Genomic DNA, 12,805 nt, shown 5'->3' on the forward strand with positions numbered 1-12,805 from the left:
TCCTAGGAGCACTGGAAAGCTAATAAAGGGTTTTAAGCAGGATAGAGACACAGTATTGTGCTGCAGGATGTTTACTCGTGTAACAGAGTAGGGAAAGAAGAGATGGGCTGTCAGGTTACCAGTGTTGGAACGAATCCAGGGAAGAGATTATGGTGGCCAAACTAGGGTAGTGGCTGTGGGTGTGAAACAAGCAAACAGATTCAAGAGACACATAAGGGTGTCCATTGGATTTAGTGACTTTAGAGAGGAGAGGCAGGAGCTGAGGGCTTCTCTTACTTTCTAATCACTTTTTGAGTGGGCTTCTACTTAACTGTTGAGGTCAGGTTACTAGCCCCTCGCGTGATCTCAAATTGAGGATTTTAGTCGTATCTCAGACCCAAATGAGAAGCAAAAAGCCATCAAAGCCTGTCAATGTGGTCTAACATCTAATCTCTCCCCTTCAACCCAGGAGCCAGGAGACCATCCCAAGTTTGTATTTCAAATAGTTCTATTTTCTACAGTCGATGCTTGTTCCTCATTCCTGCTATGTACCAGAAACTTAGGAGTTACTCATAATTTGAGATGGTGGGTTTTGATGTATTCTGACACATGAAGGTTTTGTGCTATTTTTTCCCTGCTCCCTTCAGATTTACTCTGTGGCCCTCTGAGACTCCATGTAACAGCAACTGCATTTTAATGCAATGGCAGCTATGAAAAACACAAAACTATCAGTCATTGTCAAATACTCCATAAATGGAGACAGAGAAGGGGTTCAGTTCTCTGTGTAACAAGGACAGAGGAGAAAGGTCAGTGATATATCATGTGGTATAGGATTTTCCCTTAAGCAATCTTCCGCTAAGACTTGCTCACAGTGTGGAAGCTTTTGTCTGCCCAGAGACTGAATTCTAAAACCACTCCTCAACTTAAAGTTCCAAATATTCAACGCTCTATATAGCATTGGAGAAAGTGTAGAAGATGCTGCAAATGCATTTAGGGAAAAAATTAATTTTTGCCATTCGTGAAGTCCAGGAACTAATATTAACAGTTGTTTAACTTATGAAAAATTAATTAGATGACTTATAAATTATGTATGTGGGAAAAAGAAAATCTGTCAATGGGTGGTTTGAGGATTCAGAAGAGCACTTAAGTTGATAACAAAAGGTATTTTGTGCAGCAGGTCACATTGGGGTACGCTTTTATTCTTCTTTTGTGCCTGAAAATGGTGAATACAGAATTGTTCTTATGTAACTCCCTGGTAGTGAGGGAACTAGTCATTCCCATAACACATTTATCATTATGTGTGTGTCTGCTATTTAGAAGCATAGAAGAGAGTAGACAAAAATTTAATGAGAAAGTCAGAGAACTGAAAAGTCGCTAGAACAGCTAGAATATCTGAATGCTGAACCCGTCTGCCTAGCAACATGGCACAACCTCATAATGAGCCCTTCTCCCAGATCTCTTGAGAAAAGAATAAACACAGCAACCCTGGAAGTCAAACTCATACATGTGATATAGAAATTAAACAACAGATCTAATTCTGAAACAAGTTTAGATTTATCTGCATTTTAAAAAATATTGTAGAGCAATGAAATATATTTTCTTACTTAATCTGACTTTTAAAGGCAGTTGCAACATCCATGAACAGTTGTTAATTGGAGCACAAGGTACTAGAAATGTTAAATCTCACTTTGAAAGACACATTACAAATATGAATATCAATTAATATGCCTTTAAAAAAGTTATATAAATCTATTTTTGGGAAAATGTTTATTTTGAATAATTAAAAACAAAGGTGATTTGAACTCAAAATAATTTATTCTAGTTTAAATTTTATAATGAAAAGAAAAATAACGATGATTTAGGAAACAGCTATTCTGAGTTAACCATATATTTATCTTCACTTTCAACCTTTGTAGGCATAATTGGAGTCTCTAGTATAAATCAAATAACAATCTTCAATTAGTATATCATAGATGATTAAGCATTGTATTAAAGAAATCAAATTCTGATACTCTCTGATTTTCTACAGCTGTTTCCCTTTTACTCTTTTCCTTAAGCTTCTTAAAGAAGAGATATGTTGTTTTCTGTATTTAAAGAAAATAGTGCAATTAACACTAAGCAGCAGTGTCTCAAATAAATAGGAAGACATTGATAAATTTGGCCAGAATTACAAAGACTTCTAAAAGAAAAGTATTAATATACCTATAGGATGGTCTAAAATTCACAGAATACTTTTCTCCACATACTGAATAACCAGGTAGTCATTTATAATTCCAGGTGGGTGTGGCTTCCTTCATTTTAGGGAAGACTGACTAAGGGCTTCACTGTAGTATTGTAGTATTCCACTGGTTTTCAAGGTAATATTACCCTTGAGATTTTATCTTATACTTAGGATTCTACAGAAGAAAAATTATGCGTGAAAATATTAACTGCAACTTTATGGTCAACTCTAAGGTCCTCTTTTAATCCATAGATGCCCAAATACTAACTTAAAACTGAGTGACTGAAACATGTCTCATTATATTCTAGGCATCTGCAGTGTCAAATCTACAGAGACAAGTGCACCTGGAGACAAATGACCAGACTACCATAAAACAGAAGCTTAATTATGTTCACTTACATTTTCAAATTATTCCCAACAAATTACCCTGGTAGGTGACACATCCATCAAGCCAAGACTCTAATTTCACATTCACAGTAATATGTTTCTGTAAACTACTGTAATAAGGTTTTAACTAAATTTTCCCCTTGACCTTACTGTGCTGAAATATTGCAGGCTGTGTGTTTTGCAGTTTCTCCAATTAATTTCTGACCTTGGTGCTGTGTGGGCACAATGAGGCAAGTGAAGGGTGGAGATCAGATTTAATTTTGAATTTCCTGACTGCTGCTGGTCTGTATCTCAACTTGAACATTACTTAAACATGTTATTTTTGGTCAATGACTTTTTTATGCAGCACACTGGGCAGATATAATTAAGCAGGCTAAGTTTTGTTCTCAGCTGTCCTCTAAGTTCTTGCATGGGAACTTGGAGTCTCAACAGGAAACACCTGTATGGTGGTTGTATACCAAGCATTCCCAGAGAATTAATATATAACATTGTTCCTGAGCTTCTCAAGCTATTCCCCAAATAGAAATGCCCAGCTGTATTTGAAGGCTGTATTTTCAATTACTAGTGAAAATGCAAGCTTTTAACTTAAAAGTAAACTTTATTATAAAGATCTATTTGGCTTAGCTATATTAAGGGTCAGCCTCATCATTCGTTTATTTCGTCATTCAATATTAGACTTTTTAAAATTCAAACAACTTTTATTGAATGCCTGCTGTATGTAAGGACTGTGAAGGTATAAGAGAAAGCAGACTTAGGCCAGGCGCGGTGGCTCACGCCTGTAATCCCAGCACTTTGGGAGGCCAAGGCAGGTGGATCACCTGAGGTCAGGAGTTCTAGACCAGCCTGGAACTGGTCTGGAAACCACAGTGAAACCCCATCTCTACTAAAAATACAAAATTTAGCTGGGCATGTTGGTGGGTGCCTGTAATCCCAGCTACTTGAGAGACTGAGGCAGGAGAATCGCTTGAACCTAGGAGGCGGAGGTTGCAGTGAGCCGAGATCATATCACTGCCTGGCCTGGGTGATAGAGCAAGATTTTGTCTCAAAAAAAAAAAAAAGAAAAGAAAAAAAATATGTGTATATATATGTATACATGTATTTGGTGGTGTTCTTGCTGTTGTTATTGGTTCTGTCTTTCCGGTGGGCCCTGTCTAATACATTGGGGGCCTTTGTCAGTTTCAGCCCCAGCTAAGGATGGGAAAATAGGTTCCTCCCAAGAACTTGCAGTTACAATCTTCTCTCATTCAGCTATAGAATTTGAATTTACTACAACAGAGATGTCTAGATGACATCTAGTTAAGAAATTGAAGTTATCAGGGATCTGTTCTGCCTCCATGGAATATAACAGAAGCAAGCCCAATTCTAGTCAATGATGATACATGTTCCCCCAGACCTCACAGTATCCCTACAGATAAAGCATCAACTCAATAAAAAATTAGGATTTGTATTCAAAACACACACATAACTACTAAAATTCAATAATAATTTAAAAAAACTATATAAGTTGAAAAATTGGCAAAAAAAAAATCTGAATAGACACCTCGCCAAAGAAGATATACCGATGGCAAAGAAGCTATTAAGATATGATGAATATTATGTCATTAAGGAATTGCAAAGTAAAACAATGATGCAACACCACTACATGCATATTATAATGGTGAAAATCCAAACACTGCTAACATCAAATGCTGATGAAGATGTGGCACAAGAGAAATTGTCATTCATTGCTGGCGGGAATACAAAATGGTACAGCCACTTTGGAAGACAGCTTGTCGGTTTCTTACAAAACTAAATATAGTGTTACTGTAAGATCCAGCAATCACATTTCTAGGTATTTAGCCAAATAAGTTGAAAACTTATATTCATACAAAAATATGCACATAAATATTTACAGAAGTTTTATTCATAATTGCCAAAGCTTGGAAGGAAGCAAGATATCCTGCAATATGTGAATAGATAAACAAACTGCAGTATATCCATATCTTACTGAGTAATTACCACTCATGGGTTTCAAGTTACTTAGTGATAAAAAGATGTGATCTGGCTGGGTGCCATGGCTCACACCTGTAATCCCAGAACTTTGGGAGGCCAAGGCAGAAGGATCGCCTGAGCCCCAAAAAAACTTGTAGATAAATGTGCATAGTAGCTTTATTTAAAATATTTAAAAATTGGAAACAATCCAAATATCCATCAACAGGTGAATGGAGGAGCAAATTATGTTACAATAAAATACTACTCACCAACAAAATGAATAAACAATTGATACATGGTACAGTATGAGTGAATCTAAAATAATTATGCCAAGTAGGGGAAGCCAGACAAAAAAGAATATGTGCTGTATGATTTTATTAATATAAACATATTGGTTAACATGAGAGCTCATTTATGTCATCATAGGCTTTATGAAAAAACATCAACAGCAAGAAAAATAATTATAGAATGTCAAAATTGGAAAGTAAGAAATAAGATGGAATAAAAATACTATAAATAAAAGAAATGAATATAAATTAAGATCAGCATGGTTGAGTATTTTTCTCCAGTAATGTTTAGGACATTGTTATACATGGAGTAGGCAAAGAGTTGGATCTAACTAAGTTTGGAGTTTGGTGAGGAGAGTATGTCTAAGAGCAAAGCAGCAAGTGACTGAGGATATATAATAGGAAGTTATAAGCAGAGTTGAAGGAATATAAGCTGAAAGCAGGAAAGAAAAATTTTGAATGGAATTAGGGTCAAAGACAAAGTAGAAAATTCCAGTATAGCCAAAGAATTATTGGAATTTGAGTACTAGAGACAGTGAGCTAGAAAATAGGAAGCATTACAATTAGTCAAAAAGTAGGATGATTACACTTGAGATAATAGAAGGGGTACAGTTATTGGAAACATCAATATTTAGGATATTAGCCTGAGAGTGGGTAGCTAATGTGGGATAGAGGGCAAGATCATTGGAGTAGAGAAGTCAAGGAACTGAGAGGCCAAGATGTTGGAAGAACAGTCCACATAGATACTGAAATTGCTAAGAACGATGACAATCACATAGGATAGAGTGACAGTACTCTGCTAAAAGAAACTTTTAACAAATGACAGGAATAGCCTAGGGAAATGCACAGAGGCAAATCTTAGGATAGAAAGAGCTTCAAAAATGAGGCTTTTTTAGGGAGTAAGGAAGGTAAGCATTTGGAAATGGTAATTATCAGTAATAACTTCTCCTCATCACCAGATCTAAAGACGAGATGACTGTGGGAGGAAAAAATGCTCCATTTGAGAGAGCTGCCAGGGAAAGAATTTCAGGGGAGAGACAGGTTTCCCTCAGATAAGGAAAGTGAAGGGAACACTCACAAGACAGTTTGAGCATATAGAGAATTTCGTTGGTTACAGATGTGAGTACCAAGAAATATTGACAAAATTGTTTAGGAAGAAATCTTGTTTATGTGTGGACTATGAATAGATTTTGTTCTGTAAACTGTGTACTTAGGCAGATGTTTATGCGTAGAGGGTTGTTGTGGTTGGCTTCCCATTCAATAAAGACAGCCTCTTTATGGTCAATATTGTCATTTACAAACATCAAAGATCTTTTTTTTCCTACCATTATAATGTGTGCATGTACATATGTATGGCTAATATCACTAACCAGGCTACAGTTAACTCAATTTAAGACCCATATATAAACCACATAGAGAACAGAAGTGTCAACACAGGCACAACATAACTGGCATATCTCAGATGGGGAACAGGCATTAACCAGAACTTGTAAGAACACTTAGTACCATAGTTTCCTGTTTGTCTACTTAAACAACAAGCATCTCCATACAGCTCTGATATTTCTCAATATATTGAATAGGATATGCTCATTTTCATTGACTAGAAGGTGCAATTCCTATTTTAGTGAATCCCGGTTCCCCATTGCCTTAGTTTACACAAAGCAATGTGCATTGCAAGTGCAGAGGAAGTTTGAGGGATGAGGTTGGGATTGAGGTTCACTCTGCCAGGACACCACTCGCTTTACTTTTCCCGAGATTTAAGGAGGGCAAAGGGAGCTGCCAGTGCCACGAGCTAGCTCCCACATCAGTAGCCCACCTCTCAAACTTTAAGTGGCCTGAAGAAGGAAAGTTAATTGCTCTATAATTGCAGCCTTGGCTGGGTAAACTCATTTTCAGGCAGGTCACGGAGACAAAGAGCTTGTGTATTGTCTTTCCATGCAGGGACATTCATAGTGGGATGATTTTGTATGCTTTGAGGATCAAGAATCCCACTATCCTGTCCTATGTGTGGTCAAAAAATTCTTAATATTTTTGCATTACATAACTTAAACACTAGACATTATTTTTCTGTTGAACCCTGTTATTTAGCCTTTGCATAGTTAAGGGATCTAAAAATTGCAGTCATCATATGCCCAAAGTTTTAATGTGACTAGATCAAGGTGGCATATTAAAAATTTTAAGGAAGTTATTCAAAATATGCATCCTTTTAGGAAACTTTAAAATTTACCAACAAAACAGTTAAAGTGGAATTTATTTTCTTCAAATTCCTTTATAATGTCTTTAAAAAACCCCCCAAAACTGATGACTCCTGAATCCCACTACTGTTTATAGAGAAAAATAAAATACTATTTTTAAAGATTTATGCTACTTTTAGTTTCATAATATCTCTGGAGACTATAAATTGGTGCTTTCTACAGAACAATATATCAAGCTTGTTCTTTAAAGTTTAAATAGCTGCTAAAACTAATATTTTAAAAAAGAATAGAATAGCTATATCATTTAATTGTCTATTATTCTGTCATTTAATCAATTTATGCTTTATTTTTATGATTCTCATCAAAAAATAGCAATGTTCAAGAATTTTTAGTCAACTTCAGCTTGAGCAATAGTGTTTAAACATGCCTATTATGCAAATTATTTCTCAACATGCTTAGAAAACATATCTGTGTTGTTATTGTTTTATCATTTCTATCAGTTTAGATAGCAGAGGTGTTAGTGAAACTCAACACATCTTTAAAATTTTTCTGAGATCTAATAGCTGTTCGTAACAGAAATTTCTCTTTAGGAAAAAATTCCACTGATGTCTGAAGCCTAAATTAATTCCATACACAATAATCAGGAGTGTAGTATATGTCTGGCAGTCTACCAAACAATGAGAATGTGGATATGAGAAACATAGAGTCCTCTAGAGAGAGAGGCAGGGATTCCAATAATTCAGGGAACTCTCCTCAATGAGAAAGTATGTTTAAGTTAAATTTGTAATGTTAGTTTTTCCAGGTAGAAGAAGCAGAATGGAGAGAGGACATTCCAAATAAAATGAATGGTATGTACGAACGTAGTGTGTATGGAGTGATGGGGTACAAGTATAGTAATTCAGTGTGGCTGACATGTGCTTAATAGGGAGAACAATGAGGGAAGGGGCTCAAAGGGAAGATACCTGTCAATCATGAGGGACTCTACCTGCCATGGGATTTGTTATTTGTCTCTTGGTGATGGAAAGCCGTTGAAGGATTTTTTTTTTTTTAAGCAAAAGAGGGCTGGACTGAATTTATATTTTAAAAATTGTTTTGGCAATCATGATCATCCTCAAGTTATCAGTTGAATGCTTGTTATATGTATTTCATAGTTAATCTTCAAAAACACACTGTGAATGAAATACTATTATTCACATTTTACAAATAAAGGAGTTAAGGAATGTGTCCAACATCATTCATCTATTAAGTGACGGCGTGTTGGGATTTTAAACCAGGCCGTTTAAATGAAGCCCCCTCTCTTAACTTCTGCATGTCACTGCCTGAGTACATTCTACTGTAGTGCAGAGGATAGGGGATGGGCAAAGGGACTATTGAAATAGAGTAGGTAAAACAGTGATTGATGAGAAACAAATAAACTTAAGAATTATTTAAGAGTAGAGTGTCCAAATACCTGGTTTTGAATTGGATCCATCAGCATTTGAACTGTCTGAGAAATATACTGAGAAATATTTTATATTTTTAATTAAAAAGTATGATTACTACATTATGATACAATTTGTGTGCAAGTCTCCTCGCCCATTCTCTGGGGCTACATTGTGAGTAATTCAGCTTATTTGCTGTCTGGTTAGCTGAAGCCTTATTATACAATCAAGGCAGATCACAACGGCCAGCTGCGTGGACAAAATTTCTATGAGCTTGTCCAACAGGAGATAATATACAGACACACTATATTGCTCAAATTTTCTTTTCATAAATATAATATTCATGCTTTTTGTTCATGTTTTATCTTTGTCATATCTTTATGTGCTTTTTTCAGGAAAGAAATATTTGGTGGGTTTAATAGGCTGATTATTCTAAATCAAAACCTTTGTTCAACACTGTCTTGTGATAATTAAAAGAAAAATACCGGTTTGTTGTAAAGAAAGCTACATTTGTATGGTAGAAGGACTTTTTTTCTAGTTTTTATAGTCACTAAACATACTGGTACATTTACATCTAAGATACTAAATACATACCCAAGAGTGTTCAAATATTTCATGATATGGTTTCTTTCTGATAATTCACTATAGTATGCCCTAAATAATTGTATCTGGATTATCAATAGAGTCCCATCTAACTCAGTAAAAAAGGCAATGCTCTAACCATGTTCTGTCGGGTCTTTCATGACTGATCCAGCTGTTTCAATCCCCCTGTCCCCTGTTATCTACCCAACATCATTTTCCATCCCCCTCCCCCATCACTTACTCTTCCTGGCCATATTGACTGTTTTCCTTTCCCTCAAACATGCCAAGCACTCAAGGTCTTTGCAATTGCTGCCCTCATGATTGGGACACTTTTCCTTCAGTTATCCAGATGGCTGGCTGCCTCATTTTCTTCGAGCCTTCGCTTAAAATATCTCTCGATCAGAAAGGCCTCCTAAACCACCCTACGTATACCACTTCTTCCAAAACTCTTTCTCTCTTACCCTGTTTCATTTTCCTTCATTGCAATATCCCCAACAGATACAGTATACATGTATTTGTATATTTGTTTGTCTCATAGCACTAAGATGTAATCTCCATTAAGTCAATACCTAGGATATAATATTCACTGACTTTGAATGGAAAAATATGTTAATAAATGAACAACAGGAAATTTTTTCCACCTAAATGCACTGCTCCTCCAAATTTGTTTAAAGTGGTTTAATGTATTTTTCAATTGCTCTATCTTGGCAACATGGAAAGAATATTTAGCATTATGAATACTCTATGAAGGGATCATCGCAAATATTTAAGGTTAGGTCAGTGAGGCATAGATTTAATTTTGTTTCATTTTTAATATACCATTCACTTCTTTGAAAGCAAAATGTCTTTTTAAAGAACAAAAACTATATTAAATACACACTATCTAAATAAAACGTAAGGATATTATAGGTTGTCGTCAAAAACATTTTTCATATTGTCAGTACATATTTTGCACACTATAGTTTATTAAGGATTGAGAATTTGTTTTTGGTAAAAGCTAATTAAAGAATCCAAAGAACCAAATTACCAAATTGATGAAGTCAGGGTGAGAGGAGTTAATTAAGGTTTTATCTATTGGTGTGTAAACAGGTGGTCATTGCATTAACCCAGACTGAAACCCAGATTGAAAAATTCAAGAAATAATTAGGGGAAAGGAGAGTAGGGATGGAAAAATACGTTGGTTTTGATATCCTGTTTTACATCCAATTTTAGTTGTCCAATAAGTAGTAATCGGAATTGTAGATCTGAATCTTAGAAGTATGTTCTGGAAGTAAATATTTTATAACTTTTAGAATATATACGGTCATTGAAATTATGTGGATAAGGAAGATTACCTAGGGAGGGTGTATATGTCAAGGTGAGAAGGTGGAAAATATTATTTCATAAATGCTTAGCTCACCAATTATTTTTCCACCCATTACAGTTATTTATTATTCTTTACTGTCTCTGCATTTATATTCCTCCATTTTTACTGTGTTTTTAATTAATTTCTTTTTTCTCAATAGGTGATGCTAGATGCATTTATTTTATCACTTTATTGAAACAATCGACTTTTAGTTTTCATTAACATTTTAATTGCTTTTTTGTTTTCTATTTTTTTGATTTTTACTCTTTATAATTTCCTTCCTTCTACTTTTTTGAGGTTTACTTCGTTCTTTTTCTAGTTTCTTGAGTTACATGCTATGGAAAGAGAAAATTTAAAGTGTCATTTTCTTTAATGTAGTTATTATATACTCTATGTTCTGTGATTCAGTTTTTGATTTTTAAAAATTCTGTTTGGCTATTAGGTCATGGTTGAAGCCAAATACTAAGCCTCTAATTAGCACTTGTCAGTGAAAATCTTTGGTAGAGTAAAAGATTGTTGAATATAGTGCAGTGTGTGTCAGTTAGCTATTGCTATCACAATGCTGTATAACCAGCTACTCACAAATGCCAGGGACTTAAGACAGCCATAATTAATCTCATAGATTTGTGGGCTCACTGATGGGCTCAGCTGTATGGCTTTGTTGATCTCAGGTGGGTTTGGTTTTTTGTCTAGGGTTCAGCTGGAGGTGAGTTGTAGGTTTTATGTGGCTGGGATGGCTGAATTCTTTTGCCCAAACAAGCATGTTTTTCTTGTGGCAATGGCAAAGGCGAATGAGAGCTAGCTCAATAATGCAAGCACTTTTCATGTTGTTGGTCATGTGACACCCAATAACACTCCATCGCAAGTCAAGTCACAAGACAGAAACCAAAGTCTAGGGGGTGGGAATACATAATCCTCTTTAGTCAGACTGCAAACATCCCTTGTCACAGAGAACGGGTACAGGGGTAGATGGAGAACAAGAGCTTTTACTGAAATTAATTGAAAACACAATACAATTATAGATAGCTTGACTCAGTATTATTTTTAAAAGCTTGACGGCACCAGGAGAAGAAAGCTAACCAATGCTCAGATGACGTACATTTTGTATCAAATTTTAAAATGCTTTGAATGTTATATTTTAAAATATGCTTGTCGTCATAAGCGTCCTTTGCTCCTTCCTTTTTCAGAAGCCCCCTGAAACACACACACACACACACACAAAGTTGAACCTTACTTCTTGTGAAATTAACTGTTCATTTCAAAGCCGTACTTATGAATTGGTGGCGAAGGAAACACCATGAAATCAGTCTCTATACTTGGATGTAGACAAATGGTATTCCACTGTTAGAAATATCTTAGATTCTGTCTCCAACATTAATATTGATCATTCGATTTTTGTTTCTTGTTATTTATGTGGCGTGTTGTTTTCCTTCTCTTCTTTTTAAACTTTTTGAGTCATTTCATTTTAGAAATGTATTTACTTTTAACAGTCTCATCCAATAATCTGCCTTTTAATCAGAAAATTTAATCCACCAAGTTTTATTATACTTACTCATTTGTTTGGAATTCTACCTACTAATGTTTCTGTTTTCTCTTTGTTTCTGATTTGCTTAATTTTCATGGTTTATTTGATTTTTCCTTTCTTCTTTCTTGCTTTCTATTGAATTGGTAATATTTTTCTCCTTTATTCCCTCTACTAGTTTGGAAACCATACATTGTATTTATATTTTATTATCACATACATATTTGACTCTAACTTTCTATAACTCAGAAGTTATTCTATATCTCCAGCTGATTTATTTATTTATGTATTTATTTATTTATTTTGACAGAGTCTGACTCTGTCACCCAGGCTGGAGTCCAGTGGGGTAATCTCAGCTCACTGCAACCTCCACCTCCCGGGTTCAAGTGATCCTCCAGCCTCAGCCTCCCGAGTAGCTGTGACTACGGGTGCATGCCACCAAGTCTGGCTAATTTTTATATTTTTAGTAGAGACAGGGTTTCACCATGTTGGCCAGGCTGGTCTCAAACTCCTGACCTCAGGTGATCTGCCGGCCTCGGTGTCCCAAAATGCTGGGATTACAGACATGAGCCACTGCACCCAGCCTCCTGCTGATTCTTAAACAAGACAAGGTACTACATTAAACCTTCCTCCTATTCTGCACCCTTATCTCCATGTGTCTCTGAATATGATGTCTGTGTCACTTCGCAAGATTTTTCTCTTTACCCTTAATAACCTTTATTTTTTGCCATGGTATATTTAAACACAGGCTTATTTGTATTTAACCCTCTTGGTACTTGATGTTCATGGTCTAAGTTTATCTTTCTTCAAATCTAAAAGTTCTTAGCTACTCACTTTCTAAATATCATTTTTCTGCCATTCCTTCTATTTTCTTTCTTTCTTTTTTTTTTGGAGT

At 35.4% G+C, this 12,805-nt stretch overlaps 1 long non-coding RNA gene across 1 annotated transcript in view; it reads left to right on the forward strand.

Moving 5' to 3' along the window:
* The window catches only part of LOC109029445 (uncharacterized), a 42,042-nt gene that overhangs the window by 16,167 nt on the left and 13,070 nt on the right, over positions 1 to 12,805 (forward strand). Inside the window, exons 3-5 of the long non-coding RNA XR_002008528.3 lie at positions 627 to 785; positions 2,509 to 2,630; positions 7,834 to 7,888. This is a non-coding gene — a long non-coding RNA (uncharacterized lncRNA). The remainder of the gene's footprint in view (positions 1 to 626; positions 786 to 2,508; positions 2,631 to 7,833; positions 7,889 to 12,805) is intronic.

Source organism: Gorilla gorilla, chromosome 14 (genome assembly GCF_029281585.2).
Source record: "Gorilla gorilla gorilla isolate KB3781 chromosome 14, NHGRI_mGorGor1-v2.1_pri, whole genome shotgun sequence".
In the NCBI taxonomy this organism is placed as follows: domain Eukaryota; kingdom Metazoa; phylum Chordata; class Mammalia; order Primates; family Hominidae; genus Gorilla; species Gorilla gorilla.